Source organism: Theropithecus gelada, chromosome 20 (genome assembly GCF_003255815.1).
Source record: "Theropithecus gelada isolate Dixy chromosome 20, Tgel_1.0, whole genome shotgun sequence".
Taxonomy (NCBI): Eukaryota; Metazoa; Chordata; class Mammalia; order Primates; family Cercopithecidae; genus Theropithecus; species Theropithecus gelada.
In genome coordinates, this window is record NC_037688.1 from 48,788,627 (window position 1) to 48,802,617 (window position 13,991).

The window sequence follows — 13,991 nt, forward strand, 5'->3', positions numbered from 1 at the left end:
CTCAGATTCCCAGCTCCATGGCCTGAGCCCAAGGGATGCTCCATTTTATGCCTGTCATCCATGCCCTGTGGCCTATATCATGTGATCCCAGGGCTGCAGGGGTTTGGGGGAAGAGAATCCAGCCGTGGCCCTGCCTTCTGGGACCCGGCAGCTGGGACAGCAGTGGTGTAGCCTCAGCCTCCGCACAGCCTTCCGGGGTCTGGGCTTCTTCCCTATCACGCCCTCCTAGTTGCCCTAGTGACTGTGTGACCCCTCTCCCCCCTCCACCGCCTGCTGCCACGGCCGGCCGTATAAATAGAGGCGAGGAGCAGCTGGGCTCTCTTGGCAGTCACCATGAGGGCGCTGGTCCTGCTCGGCTGCCTCCTGGCCTCGCTCCCGCTCTCAGGACAAGCAGGTAGGGCCCCTCCCAGCATGACCCAGCCCAGACTGCGCCCCCACACTTCCTCCAAGGTTTTTTGTCTACCATGGGTGGGGTACGGGGTCGGGGCTGATGGCAAACCCTGGCTGTTGGCTGGTGTCTTCTTACCCTTCCCTTTTCCCCAGGCCTGGGGCCTTGGAGAAAGAGCTGGGTGCTGGAGAGAAGGAGCGCAGTTGCAGGGCTCTCAGGGAGGCCAGAGGAAGTGGGAACAGCAAACAGAACTGAGCTGTGAACCGGGTCAGAGAGGAGTCTGGCCAGTAGATGTGGGAAAGAGGGCCCTCAAAGGCAAGACGGGGGAGCCTCTGAGATGGACGAAATAGCACAGTCTGGGAGCTGGAGGTCGTTGAGGTGACCCTCCCACCTGGTGGGTGATAAGGCGGAGGCCCCACTCCAGCAAGAGACCTGGGTTTGTGTGATTGAGGACAGAGGGGGATACACTGGGCAAAGGTGGGGACCGTGTTGGGAGCAGTGAGATAGAATTGGAGTTGGTTTGGGATAAGATCGGAAATAGAGCTGGCGGTTGGGCTGGAAACAGAATTGGATGCAATTCAGAAGAGGAACGGGGCCGTTCTGGAGTAGAGCCTCTGCTCAGGGTGGGGGCTTCCATCAGAAAAGGGGCTTGCCTGTGCAGGCTGAGGCTTCCCTTTGACATGTCAGCACTTCGGGTAGCAGAGGTGGCTTGGGTTGCAGCATGGGGGTTATCTATAGGCTGTGGAGGAGATGCCAGATTGTTTTGCCACCTCTCTTGTTCCTAAGGTTCCTGAGGCCAGGTTCCCCTGGGGAATGCTCTTAGGGAGGTGCTCTGGGGATCCCCCTAGGATCCAGACTTCCCACCATGTCTTTTCATGACTCGGCAGTCTTCCCCCAGCGGGGCTCTGAGCCTAGGTTCGTACCTGGGACTGGAGAGGCCCAGGGTCCAGCCTTTCAGGTCTTTGAGGTTGAAAAGGTGGTTGCAGGGGCACAGTCCCAGCAAAGAGAGCAGGCAGTAAGTGGGAACAAAAGCTATGTCTTGGGGATTCAAGATGTAATGTGGGGGGCTCTGGCCGCTGCAAGTGCTGCTGGGCCCTGCCCTTGTCTGTCCTTGAGTTAATTTGGGCTTTGCAGGGCTGCAGCGGCTGAGTGCTGAGTATTCCAGGCGGCTGTCAGGCGGCTAAGTATGGAAACAGCCGCGTAATTGGATCCGGAGCCCCAAGCCGCTGCCACCCTCTCCCTTCATGGCCCCTCCTCTGCTGCAGCCCAGCCCCAGCTGCTGGGCTTCTACACACTGGGCCCCAGGAATTTTTGGCCTTTTAGGGTCATCCTTTATCTTTACTCCCACCGAGGGAACTGGCCATCTGGAATGTTCTGCAGACCTCGCTGGGGGGTCTTGGGGTGGGGAAAGGAGGCAGGCAGGTGCTTGTGCAAAGGTCTCTTCTCTCTGCTGTCTCTCCTTCCTGGGTCCCACAGCGTGCGTCTGCCCCGCCCCAACCTCCTTCGTAAAGCTTCCCTTTGTCCCTGCTCCTGCTCAGCGCTTGGGCTGTGGGTTTCATCCCCCGTGGTGGATGTTATCAGGACTCTGCCCCTCTGTGGACTCTATGCCCCAGAAGAGGTTTCCTCCTGTATCCACCCGCAGGTTCTAACCCACAAGGTGGCTTTCTCACACCCCCATCATGACAGTCTTTCCTAGTGCGCAACTCCCCCTCTAGAATCGGGCCACCCTGGTAAATACCACTTCACCCCAAGGTCACTTGGCTCCTGACCTCTTTCCGTCATCTCTCTGCTGTGTGCTAACTTCCCTCCCTATTTTGCTTGCTCCTCGGCTGGGTGGCGGCAGATATTCTCGCTCGCCACTTCCACCTGCTTCTTAGGCCAGGGACCCCGCAGAGCTTCTCCTCCGGCTTTTCCCCCTTGTTGTTCCTGTGCTGCTCTGGACTGGGGTGGTGGGTTCTGCAGCCCTCCTTCTCGCCTCCCTGTGAGGAGACAAGCGCCCCTCCGTCACCGACCAGCCATCGCCCATGCCCATGCCAGGACGGGGAAGGAGCAGCCAGGTGGGGCATTCCTGGTCTCCACCTCCCGATGTGCTGCACTCAGGCCCTTGTACCCACTGGGCCCTCCTCTTTGGGAGTCCTGGTTTGGGGCTATTCCTCCCTAAAGCAGTGGGAAAGGCCCCTAGCAATGATTTGATCAGTCTCCCCACCGTCCAGGGAAGGGAAGGAAACCCAGAGAAACAGGAAGACTTTTCCGAGGTCAGACAGCGAGTCATTGACAGGCACACCCGGTCCAGGGTCCTCTCCTTTCCTTAGCCTGTCTCTGTGGCAGACCCGGCCTGCACCCCCAAGCCCTTTTCTCCCTGTAGGGTGAGTGTGAAAGGAGGAGAAAGGGTGCAGTGGATAAGACCATCCTGGGGGAGCTTCGCTAGTTTGCAGGGTGAAGAGCTATGCTTTTGGTTTCCCTGGAGAGTGGGGTCTGCCGAGAAAGCATTTCTTTGGGTTTAAGCCATTGGTGTTTATTGCTAAAGGCAGAATTTGGGACTTCTTTGCTTCCTGTTGTCCTTCCTGTTGCTTGATAGGGAGATTGGGGATCTGGGGATTCCTGTCCATCCCTCATCCTTCCTCCATCTCTAGCCATAGTTTCAGACTTGCCCATCTGTCCTGGCCCCACTCAGCCACCCGAGAGGCGAAGGGCTGGTGCATGCTGGGGCTGCCCCCCTGTGAGTGTCCATGGCTCAGCGCCCGCCATGTGAGACAAGGGTGCAGAGTGATGGTCAGGAAGCCCTTTTCCCGCCCCTTTCTCTCCCAGCCCTCGCTGGTTATTTCTGGAAAGAGGCCAGCACTCCAGTTTCCTCAACAGGGCAGCCCGGATGCTAGGATCCGCCGTGGGAGGGCTGCTGAGAAAATGCAGCAAGCTCAGGGGTCTTGGGGAGAGAACAGACCCCAGAAGCCTTTTCCCCACAGCTGGTTCCCTGACTCCTCATTTGATGCTGCTGAGCAAGCCTGTAGGGGACATCTGGTCCCACAGTGAGCCTGGAATGCACTAGACTGGGCCGTGGTAATGAACACATCCCTCAAAAAAGTGACACCTTGGTTGGACACAGTGGCTAACACCTGTAATTCCAGCGCTTTGGGAAGCCAAGGTGGGAGCATCACTTGAAGCTAAGAATTTGAGACCAGTCTAGACAACATAGTGACACCCTGTCTCTAAAATAAAACACAAAAAATTGGCTGAGTGTAGGGGTGCATGCCTGTAGTCCCAGCTACGAGAGAGGCTGAGATGGGAGGATCACATGAACCCAGGAGGTCAAGGCTACAGTGAGTTGTGATTGCACCACTGTACTCAAGCCTGGGTGACAGAGCGAGACCTTATCTCAAGAAGAAAAAAAAAAAAAAAAAAAGTGGCACCTGGCATGGTGGCCTGTGGAACTGCTGTTTAGGAACTGCTGGTTTTGTCCCACATCCGGGTATTACAGTGAAGGTCAAACAGTGAATTCATGGCAGGCCAGAGCTGGAATTCAGTCCTTTCCACTCCTTGGCCGGTGCTTTTACCCACTTATCCCCCAGAGGGAGGTCCAGATGAGGCCGGTAGCATCCAGCTGGCTGTTTGGTGCCTGCTTGGGTATGGTGGGTTGGGTAGAGTCAGCCTATGGACACAGGAGGAGGACAGCTGCTTCCATTCTCTGACCTGGCCTGCAGGGCTGAGGACAGGGCTAGGCCCTGTACATCCTGGCTGGAATGAGGCGGCTGGCGGAGTGGGGAGCCGGGAGGGCCATGGCTGTGGGATGGAGCGCCTGGGCTTAGCTCTGTCTCCTGGGCACATGCCCTGCTCCAAACCCAAATCCAGGCCTCATCGCAGCACAACCCCTTCCCTGTAAACATCGCTGGTGTGTGCAACCCTCTCATTCAAACACTTCACCAGGCTTCGTCAGTCGTGAGCCCATCCCGCGTTTACTGCGTCCCTCTTGTCTTTAAGGTATGGTGCTAGGGGAATTGAGACAGGCATTTTGTCCTCAATGCTTATAGTCCAGTAGGGGAGAGGAGGTGTCTTGCGCCTTGCACGTAGCTGAATCTGGTCAAACAGGACACACATCAGTGTCCTTGGGGAGGCATGGGGAAAGCAAGGTGGGTAGAAGGCAGGGAGGAGACCATCTTGAGCTGAGTGGATCAGATCAGAAAAGGTTTTATGGATGAGGGAATATTTGAGCTGGGCCTTGAGGAAAGCAGGATTCAGAACAGAAAGATGGCAGGAAGGGAATTCTGAGATGAGGGAACAAGAGGAGCAAACTCAGGCGGCAAAGCAACTGGGCTCTGGTAAGACCCAGGAAAGGGGAACGTTGTTCTGTCTTGCAGGAAGGTGGGCAGATGGAAGTGGGGTGGTGGGACGTGTTTGGAAGGCAAGGTTGGGGCTGACGTGTGAAGGGCCTTGTTAGGCCAAGCAGGGCTTTGCTCAGTGGGCAGTGGGTCACCACCAAGGGCTCCGGGAAGATGTATCTGGCAGTTGTTTGTAGGAAGAGTAGGGCGAGGGGAGACTGATTAGTCAGCCACACCAGAGAGGTAGGTGAGGGAGTGTGGACCCGGGCGAGGGGTTGGGAGTGGAGAGAAGGGGTGGACCCAGTTGACAGCTGGTGTACAATTCCTGGCCTTCCCAGCTTGGGAGCCAGGCCCAGGGAGGGGCCCTTACAGGTTCTGTCGAGGTCGCTGGGAGAATGATCTTGCCAGAAAAATAGACTGGGAACATGAGAGAGAGGAATAGATTTTAAGAGTTCAGTTTGGGCCTGGGTGAAGTGGCTCACACCTGTAATCCCAGAACTTTGGGAGGCAGAGGCGGGAGGATGGCCTGAGCCCAGGGGTTTTAGACCAGCTTGGACACCATAGAAAATTAAAGAAAACAAAAAAATAGAAAAAATGAACTGGGCATGGTGGCAGGTGCCTGTAGTCCCAGCTACTTGGGAGGTTGAGGCAGGAGGATCGCTTGAGCTCGGTAGGCTGAGACTGCAGTGAGCTGTGATTGCACCATTGTACTCCAACCTGGGCAACAGAGTGAGACCCTCCCTCAAAAAAAAAAAAAAAAAAAAAAGTTCAGGGCTGGCTGCAGTGGCTTATACCTGTAATCCCAGCACTTTGGGAGGCTGAGGAGGGCAGACCACGAGGTCAGGAGTTGGAGACCAGCCTGACTAATAGGATGAAACCCCATCTCTACTAAAAATACAAAAAAATTAGCCAGGCATAGTGGCATGAGCCTGTAATCCCAGCTACTCGGGAGGCTGAGGCAGGAGAATCGCTTGAACCCGGGAGGCAGAGGTTGCAGCGAACCGAGATCATGCCACTGCACTCCAGTCTGGGTGACAGAGCAAGACTCTGTCTCAAAAAAAAAAAAAAAAGCACAGTTTGGGTCATTATGAAGATTGGCTACTCGTGGGGCATCTGGATGGAGGTGACAGGGGCTAGAAAGGCAGGACTGCAGCTCAGGAGGGATGTCAGGTCAGGGCATTTAGGAGTGAGATTCATTTACATAAAGATGAGAGGGAGGCTCTGAGGTCACCCAGGGAGCTGTACCAGGGAGAGGCAAAGATTCAAGGACCAATCCTTGATGAACACTGAGTTTGAGGAGTAGGAAGAGAAAGACGATAAATGAATTTATCAGAAAGATGGGTAGATAGGAAGGGACCCAAGAAGAGACAGTGACCTGCAAGCCCAGGTCTTCTAGAAGAAGGCGAGTGGCCAGCAGGATTAAATATCACAGAGATGCTGAGGGAGAGGAGCTGTCGCTTCTGACAACCAGCAGGTCATTGGCCAATGAGGAGGGTTTGAGGATATTTAGTGAGGATGAGGAGGCAACATCTTTAGACATAGAAACTTTTAAAAATTAAGTTTGGGAGAAATAAAGACCAGCAACAGTAACTTAAAAGCAGATGGGTTTACAGAGGAAGAGAACATTTTTTTCTTTCCTTTTTCTTTTGATTTATTTTTTTGAGACAGGGACTGACTCTGTTGCGCAGGCTGGAGTGCAGTGGTTGATCAAGGCTCACTGCAGTCTCCACCTCCTGGGCTCAAGCAATCCTCCCACCTCAGCCTCCCGAGTAGCTAGGACTACCCTATGTCCGACTAATTTTGTTTTTTATGGGAGAGGCAGGACTCACTATGTTGCTCAGGATGGTCTCAAATCCCTGGGCTTAAGTGATCCACCTGCCTTGGTTTCCCATGGGCGTGAACCAGTGCACCTGGCTGAGAAAAGTTTTTTCTTTTTTTTAACTTTTATTTATTTTTTTTGAGATGGAGTTTTGCTCTTGTTGCCCAGGCTGGAGTGCAGTGGCACGATTTTGGCTCACTGCAACCTCTGCCTCCCGGGTTCAGGTGATTCTCCAGCCTCAGCCTCCTGAGTAGCTGGGATTACAGGCATGTGCCACCAAGCCCAGCTAATTTTGTATTTTTAGTAGAGATGGAGTTTCTCCTTGTTGGTCAGGCTGGTCTTGATCTCCTGACCTCGTGATCCGCTCACCTCGGCCTCCCAAGTGCTGGGATTACAGGTGTGAGCCACTGCACCCGGCCTATTTAGCTTTTTTTTTTTTTTTTTTTGAGAAGGAGTCTCGCTCTGTCACCAAGGCTGGAGTGCAGTGGTGCGATCTTGGCTCACTGCAAGCTCCGCCTCCTGGGTTCACGCGATTCTCCTGCCTCAGCCTCCCAAGTAGCTGGTACTACAGGCGCCTGCCACCACGCCCGGCTAATTTTTTGTTTTGTATTTTTAGTGGAGACGGGGTTTCACCGTATCAGCCAGGATGGTCTTGATCTCCTGACCTCATGATCTGCCCATCTCGACCTCCCAAAGTGCTGAGATTACAGGCGTGAGCCACCGTGCCTGGCCAGGTTAGCTTTTTAAAGTGGAAATTGATGCAGTGGACATGTGGCCTGAGTTACCCAGATGATGACTATAGTCCTCTCTCTCTTTTTTATTTTTATAAGTGAGATAAGGTCTCACTTAGTCTCCCAGGCTAGAGTGCAGTAGTGCAATCATAGCTCACTGCAGCCTCAACTTCCTGGGTTCAAGTGATCTTCCCATTTCAGCCTTCAGAGTAGCTGGGACTACAGGGACATGTCACCACGCCCAGCTAATTTTGCTTTTTGTAGATACATGGTCTCACTATGTCACTATGTTGCTCAGACTGGTCTCAAACTCCTGGGCTCAAGTGATTCTCCTGCCTTGGCCTCCCAAAGTGCTGGGGCTACAGGTGTGAGCCACTGCACGCAGCTGACTTTGGTTTTCATTCTTCCTTGTGGACTGGGGATGGGAGTCCAGCCTCAGGTCCCCTTCATGATGTATTCCTAGCCGTGAGGCCTGTGCCTTCTCGTGGTGCATTGGTGGGACTCACTTTGGTGTGAGGACTCACTTTGGCTCAAGGTGGTGGGCTGGCTTCTGTTCTCCCCCGAGTTTGCCCTGAGGCTCCTCAGGGACCTCACCCCTGACCTCATCTGTCTTCTTAGAGCTAAAAGTTGATCTTCAGACTCTGCCTTCACCCTATTTGGCTTCTTCATTCCCTCCTGGGTCTCCCTTCCCTACCCACACTGGGCCCCTGCTCCGACCCCTGTCCCTGCTACCAAGACCCTGGTCAGGGGAGGAGCTGCAGCTCATTGCAATGGAGACCAGTGACTCGCAGCACAGACGGGCACTTTGCTCAAGTCTGTCTGTGTTTCAGAGCATTCAGAAGATTTTAGCTCAAGGAAGATGTCTCTAAGATGGAATTTCCCATTTGGCAGGCAAGGTCTTACCCAAAGTTCCTAAATCTCAACACAGGGGTGGTAAATAGTTCACCGGTTCTGAGTGCAGAGGGACTGAGCTACATAGCAGGCATTTCTCTTCCAGGTCCTGAATGGGTGAAATAATGAATGAATGAAGTGGAGTCCTGATGAGCACGGCTGCTAAGTAGGATCTGCCCAGTGCTCGAGAGGTCCCAGTCCCCTGTGCTCATCCCCAGCTGGGTATCCTCAGCAGGACGTGGCCGGGGTGGGTGCAGTTTAGCAAATGGGATGGATTTAACTGAATTTCTGGAGACTGATCCATTTCCTCGATGGTGGCAGCCTGTGCTATCATCCTTCTCTAAGATCAGAGAAGTCCTGTTCCATCTGGTTTCAGCTTCCCTGATCCCTCTGCAACCCTGAAGGTGGTTTTACTTGGGGTCAAGGTCCCAGCTGCCCCCCTACTTTGGGGACATGCCTGTTGCCTGTCACTTCCTCATTGTCCCTCACAGAGGGACTCCCAGAGCAGCCATCACTGAGCCACCCCATCTCAGGGAGGGTGGAAGAATCAGAATGAAAGCACCAAATTACATCAGAAATAAAGCAGTAATTTCTTACATTTAATTAATAGGCTAGGCACAGTGGCTCACACCTGTAATCCTGGCACTTTGGGAGGCTAAGGCAGCAGGATTGCTTGAGCCCAGAAGTTCCAGACCAGCTTGGGCAACACAGTGAGATCTTGTCTCTACAAAAAATTTTTAAAATAACTGGATGTACTGGGTACACCTGTGGTCTCAGCTACTCGGGAGGCTGAGGTGGAAGGATGGCTTGAGCCTGGGAGGTTGAGGTTGCAGTGAGCCAAGATTGTACCACTGTACTCTAGCCTGGGCAACAGAGCAAGACCCCGTATTTTAAAAAAAGAAAAAGAGAGAGCAAAGAATGAGTGCAGGCTGTGGCCAGCTCTGGCAGGAGAGGAGAGATTGGGTGCCAAGTCCTGAAGAAGTGAGAGATGCTTCCTAAAGGGAGTCCCCTTTTAGGTTAGAAAAGCAGGATGGACTCGGGTTAAGGATGAGGGCACAAAAGGATCAAATAGAAGCATGAGGTTATGGCACGATCTCAGACTCAGATGCCTCAGGGACTGCAGGGAGCAGAGAGTGGGGCATTTGATGAGAGCAGGGAGAGGTGGAAGGCAGCTGTGGGTCCCTCCCTGCGAGGCCCAGCTCTCAGCCCCCTGTCAGCCCTGTGAGGTCCTGGCCAGCTGCACTGTGCAGGCGGGAACGAGTTGTGTCTCTGCCCTCAGGAGCTGACCTTCTATTTGGGGAGATGACACACACTGAAAAAAAAATGTAACTAACACCCCCAGCCGGCAGCCTCCGCTCACTCTGGTTGAAGTTCAGAAGATGGTTGGGAAGGTTGGCTGTGCAGAGAGAGGGACAGGGTTTCAGCCCAACTTCCACGGAGGGGACGATCGCTGGACGGTTAGCTTGGGGAGGGTGGAAGCTGTGCATTTGTTTAATTTGCCCGTGTTTCATCACTAACAGTGTAGCACGACGCTTGGCTCATTCAAGGCAGTCAACAATGTCTAATGAATGATAGATGATTTGCGCAGGCAGAGACATCTGAAGATGGTGACAAAAGCCAGGAGGTGAGGAAGCTCAGAGCACCGCACTGTCAGGGACAGGATGACACTAACTCTGTCTAGAATGTGGGGCTTATGTTCAGGGGAGATTAGGCCACCCTGATGAGTTGGGGCCAGTTGGGAAGAGCCTTGAATGCTAAGCCAAGTGGTTCTTTCTCTCAGCCCTCTGAAGACTCTAGCCTGTTTTCTTCTAGATAGCCCCTCCCTGTTCCCCTCTCTCTCGGATATTTTTGGATGCCTCTAGAGCAGGGACTGTACTCTGAGCTCAAACAGGTGCAGGCAAAGTCTGGCCTGGAGTTCTGGGCTTGTAGGAAGTGGCTTGTGCTAGGAGCTCAGGGGAGAGTCCCTGGGTTCGGGAGCCCCCGCCTCCCCCCACCACTGGATTGCTGCCAAAACTGCAGCCCCTGATCCTCCTTCAGGTAGTCATTTGGCTAGGACCTAGGCCAGCTCAGTTTTCTGCCATAGAATTTCCTCTAGGCTGGGCATGGTGGCTCTTGCCTGCAATCGCAGCATTTTGGGAGGTTGAAGCGGGTAGATCGCTTGACCCCAGGAGTTCGAGAGTAGCTTGGGCAACATGGAGAAACCCCATATCTACAAAAAATACAACAATTAGGCCGGGCGCGGTGGCTCAAGCCTGTAATCCCAGCACTTTGGGAGGCCGAGGTGGGCGGATCACGAGGTCAGGAGATCGAGACCATCCTGGCTGACACGGTGAAACCCCGTCTCTACTAAAAAATACAAAAAAACTAGCCGGGCGAGGTGGCGGGCGCCTGTAGTCCCAGCTACTCGGGAGGCTGAGGCAGGAGAATGGCATGAACCCGGGAGGTGGAGCTTGCAGTGAGCCAAGATCACGCCACTGCACTCCAGCCTGGGCAGCAGAGCGAGACTCTGTCTCAAAAAAAAAAAAAAAAAAAAAAATTAGCCAGGCGTAATGGCATATGCATGTGGTCCCAGCTACTTGGGAGGCTGGAGCAGGTGGATCTCTTGCGCCCAGGAGGTCATGACTGCGGTAAACTGTGATTGTGCCACTGCACTCCAGTCTGGGTGTCAGAGCAAGACTCTGTTGCAAAAAAAAAAAAAAAAAAAATTCCCCTAGATGACAATAGGTAAAAGCTTGACCAAGCCATTCCTTTGGAAGCCGTGCCACTGATGGACATCCAGTTTACACAGCATTTAGGGCCTGATGTGACCGCCTGTGCCCGTGTCCACCAGAGAGGCCTCTAGCCGATTTGTTGGTTACTTAGTGTCAAGTAGTAGATGATTACTTGTTTTTCTTGACGTTACCCAAGGAGATCAAGAGATCAGGAGTGCTCTCTAGGACTTGGGAAGAATCTGGAAAAGAACTGGAGAAGTGTCAAGTACTCGCCCTGTGCTGGGGAGACCATCCTGGCCTCGGACTCCGAAGACACCAGCCCACCTCCTTTCCTGCCTTTATTTGCTTTCTGAATTGGTAGTTAAGCCGGTGGGTACCCCACCAAGTCCCTCCTCACCTGGGGCTGCCCACACAGAGGCAGAGCAGCTGGCCTGGGGTGGGGCGCAGTGGGAGCACCGGAACCTGGGGGCAGAGCAAATGCTGGTTTTGTCACAACTCGGCTGCCAAGTCCCTGACTATCTCTGCATCTGTTTCTTCACCCATAAATTGGGGATAATGATCCTTGCCCTATTTCCAGCATGGGGCTGTTTCGTGACTATAATAAGAAAACGGTTATCGGATGCTTAAAATATTTTTTGATACTGGATACTTTTTGAGGTTAAAAGGACTATGACAAGAATGGCAGGTTATCACTCTTGTGAGTGTGCGGCAACTTGACATTTGCCTCCAGTTTCCTGAAATATCATGAAACTTGACCAACCAGGGGAATCCATCAACACGCCGCCCCTGCTCAGGACTGTTAATATCCTTGGGATTCTCTGTCCTCAAAGAGCATACAGACTAGGAGGGTAGACAGCCCCTGCTCATGACATGAATAGAGAACCATATAAGGTAGACGTAATCCGCAGCTAAAAATAAGCAGCCTGAGGGTGCAGAGAAAGGGGGAGCGGTTGTCGGGGAATGCTTCCTGGAATGGGGGCTCGAGCTGGGTTTCAGAGCATGTGGGCCCCAGGATGGTGATGACAGGGTCTAGGGCCATGGGGGGCTCGAGCTGGGTTTCAGAGCATGTGGGCCCCAGGATGGTGACAACAGGGTCTGGGGCCATGGGAATGGTGAAAACGATCGGCTCAGTGTTAAATGGTGTTGGGAAGATTTCACAGCACCAGGCTTAGGTGTTGGTTCCTATGTGATCTTCCTGGGACTACGGTAACAAATTGCCACAAACTCAGTAGCTTAAAACCACAGCAATTTTTTTTTTTTTTTTTTTTTGAGGCAGGATCTCAGTCTGTTGCCCAGCCTGGAGTGCAGTGGTGCAATCTCTGCTCACTGCAATCTCTGCCTCCCGGGCTCAAGTGATCCTCCCACCACAGCCTCCCAAGTAGCTGAGACTATAGGCATGCACCACCACGCTCAGCTAATTTTTGTATTTTTTATAGAGAGAGGGCTCTCGCCATGTTGCCTGGACTGGTCTTGAACTTCTGGGCTCAAGTGATCTTACCTCGGCCTCTCAAAGTGCTGGGATTACAGGTGTGAGCCACTGTGCCTGGCCAAAACCACAGAAATTTATTCTCTCACAATTCTGGAGTCCAAATGTCTGAAATCAAGGTGTTGGCAGGGCCACATTCCCTTTGAAAGGTCTAAGGGGGATCCTTCCTTGCCTCTTGCAGCATCCAGTGGTGGCCAGCAATTCCTGGCATTCTTTGAGTGGCAGCTTCATCACTGCACTCTCTGCCTCTGTCATCATGTGGCCTTTTCCCCTGTCTGTGTGTCCCTGTGTCCTCTCCTCATCACCTAAGGACATTGCAGACGTTGGGTTTAGGGCCCACCTAATCCAGTATGATCTCATCTTAACCAATTACATTCGAAAGACCCTATTTCCATAGGAGGTCACATTCTTCCTGGGTGTGATAGCTCATACCTGTAATCCCAGCACTTTGGGAGGCCAAGGGGGGGACGGATCACGAGGTCAGGAGTTCAAGACCAGCCTGACCAACATGGTGAAATCCTGTCTCTACTAAAGATACAATAAATAAATAAATAAATAACCAGGCATGGTGGTGCCTGCCTGTAATCCCATCCACTTGGGGAGCTGAGGCAGGAGAATTGCTTGAAACCGGGAGGTGGAGGTTGCAGTGAGCCGAGATTGCACCACCACACTCCAGCCTGGGCGACAGAGTGAGACTCTGTCTCAAAAAGAAAAAAGAAAAAAATCACATTCTGAGATTCTAGGTGGATATGAATTTTAGGGAGATGCTAATCTGGGGGAGCTTTCTCCTAGGGGACAGTCTTCCACTGGGTAGAGGGAGTACCTGTTTCCTTGGTCCTCTTTGTTCCACAGCCCATGTGTTGCCCCCCTGGCTGATCTGGAGCTCTACAGACACATCTGGACAAGTGTGTCGAATGAACGGATGGACAGCTGGCTCGGGCAGAGATTCTCAGGAGGCAGCCCAGCCTAGCAGTGGTGCTAGGTAGGAGGGTGGCTGCCCAGGTGGGGAGAATTGACCAGAATTGCCCAGCTCCTAGGGGGTGTGCCTCTGACGCAGGATGAGGTAGATAGGGGAAAGGGATGGAGGTCTGGGTTCTGGCTGCCTGTGTGATGAAAAGAGTAAGGGACCAAGAAGCCGGAAGCCCAGGACCAGCTTGCTCTGTGACCTGAGGCCCAGCTCTTCTTCTGCACGAGGCCCCAGCACGCAGTCCCCTCAAAGTCTTGGCCCCGGGCACAGCAGCCAAGCAGGAGATGGTGCAGGATGCGAAAGCACTTACTCATATGCAGAAGCTCCTCAGAGGAAGAACTTGTGAGTGAACTTTATTTTAGATTCAGGGGGTACATGGGCAGGTTTTTTACATGGATGTAGTGCGTGATGCTGAGGTTTGGGCTTTTGTTGATCTTATCAGCCAAATAGTGAACATAGTACCCAATAGGTAGTTTGTCAACCCTTGTCCTCTTTCTCACTCTCCCGTCTAGTAGTCCCCAGTGTCTGTTGCACCCCTCTTTGTGTCCATGTGTCCAATGCTTAGCTCCCACTTATAAATGAGAATATACAGTCTTTGGTTTTTTGTTTCTGCCTTAATTCGCTTGGGATAATGGCCTCCAGCTGCATCCATGTTTCTGCAAACAACATGATTTTTTTTTTTTTT

General features: G+C 52.9%; 1 protein-coding gene across 1 annotated transcript in view; it reads left to right on the plus strand.

The window, feature by feature from the left end:
• Window positions 1-320: 320 nt before the first annotated feature.
• Window positions 321-13,991, plus strand: part of SRL (sarcalumenin) — a 55,437-nt gene continuing 41,766 nt past the window's right edge. The window contains exon 1 of the mRNA XM_025370837.1: window positions 321-394. The gene's annotated coding sequence lies outside the window, so the exon portion shown is untranslated. The remainder of the gene's footprint in view (window positions 395-13,991) is intronic.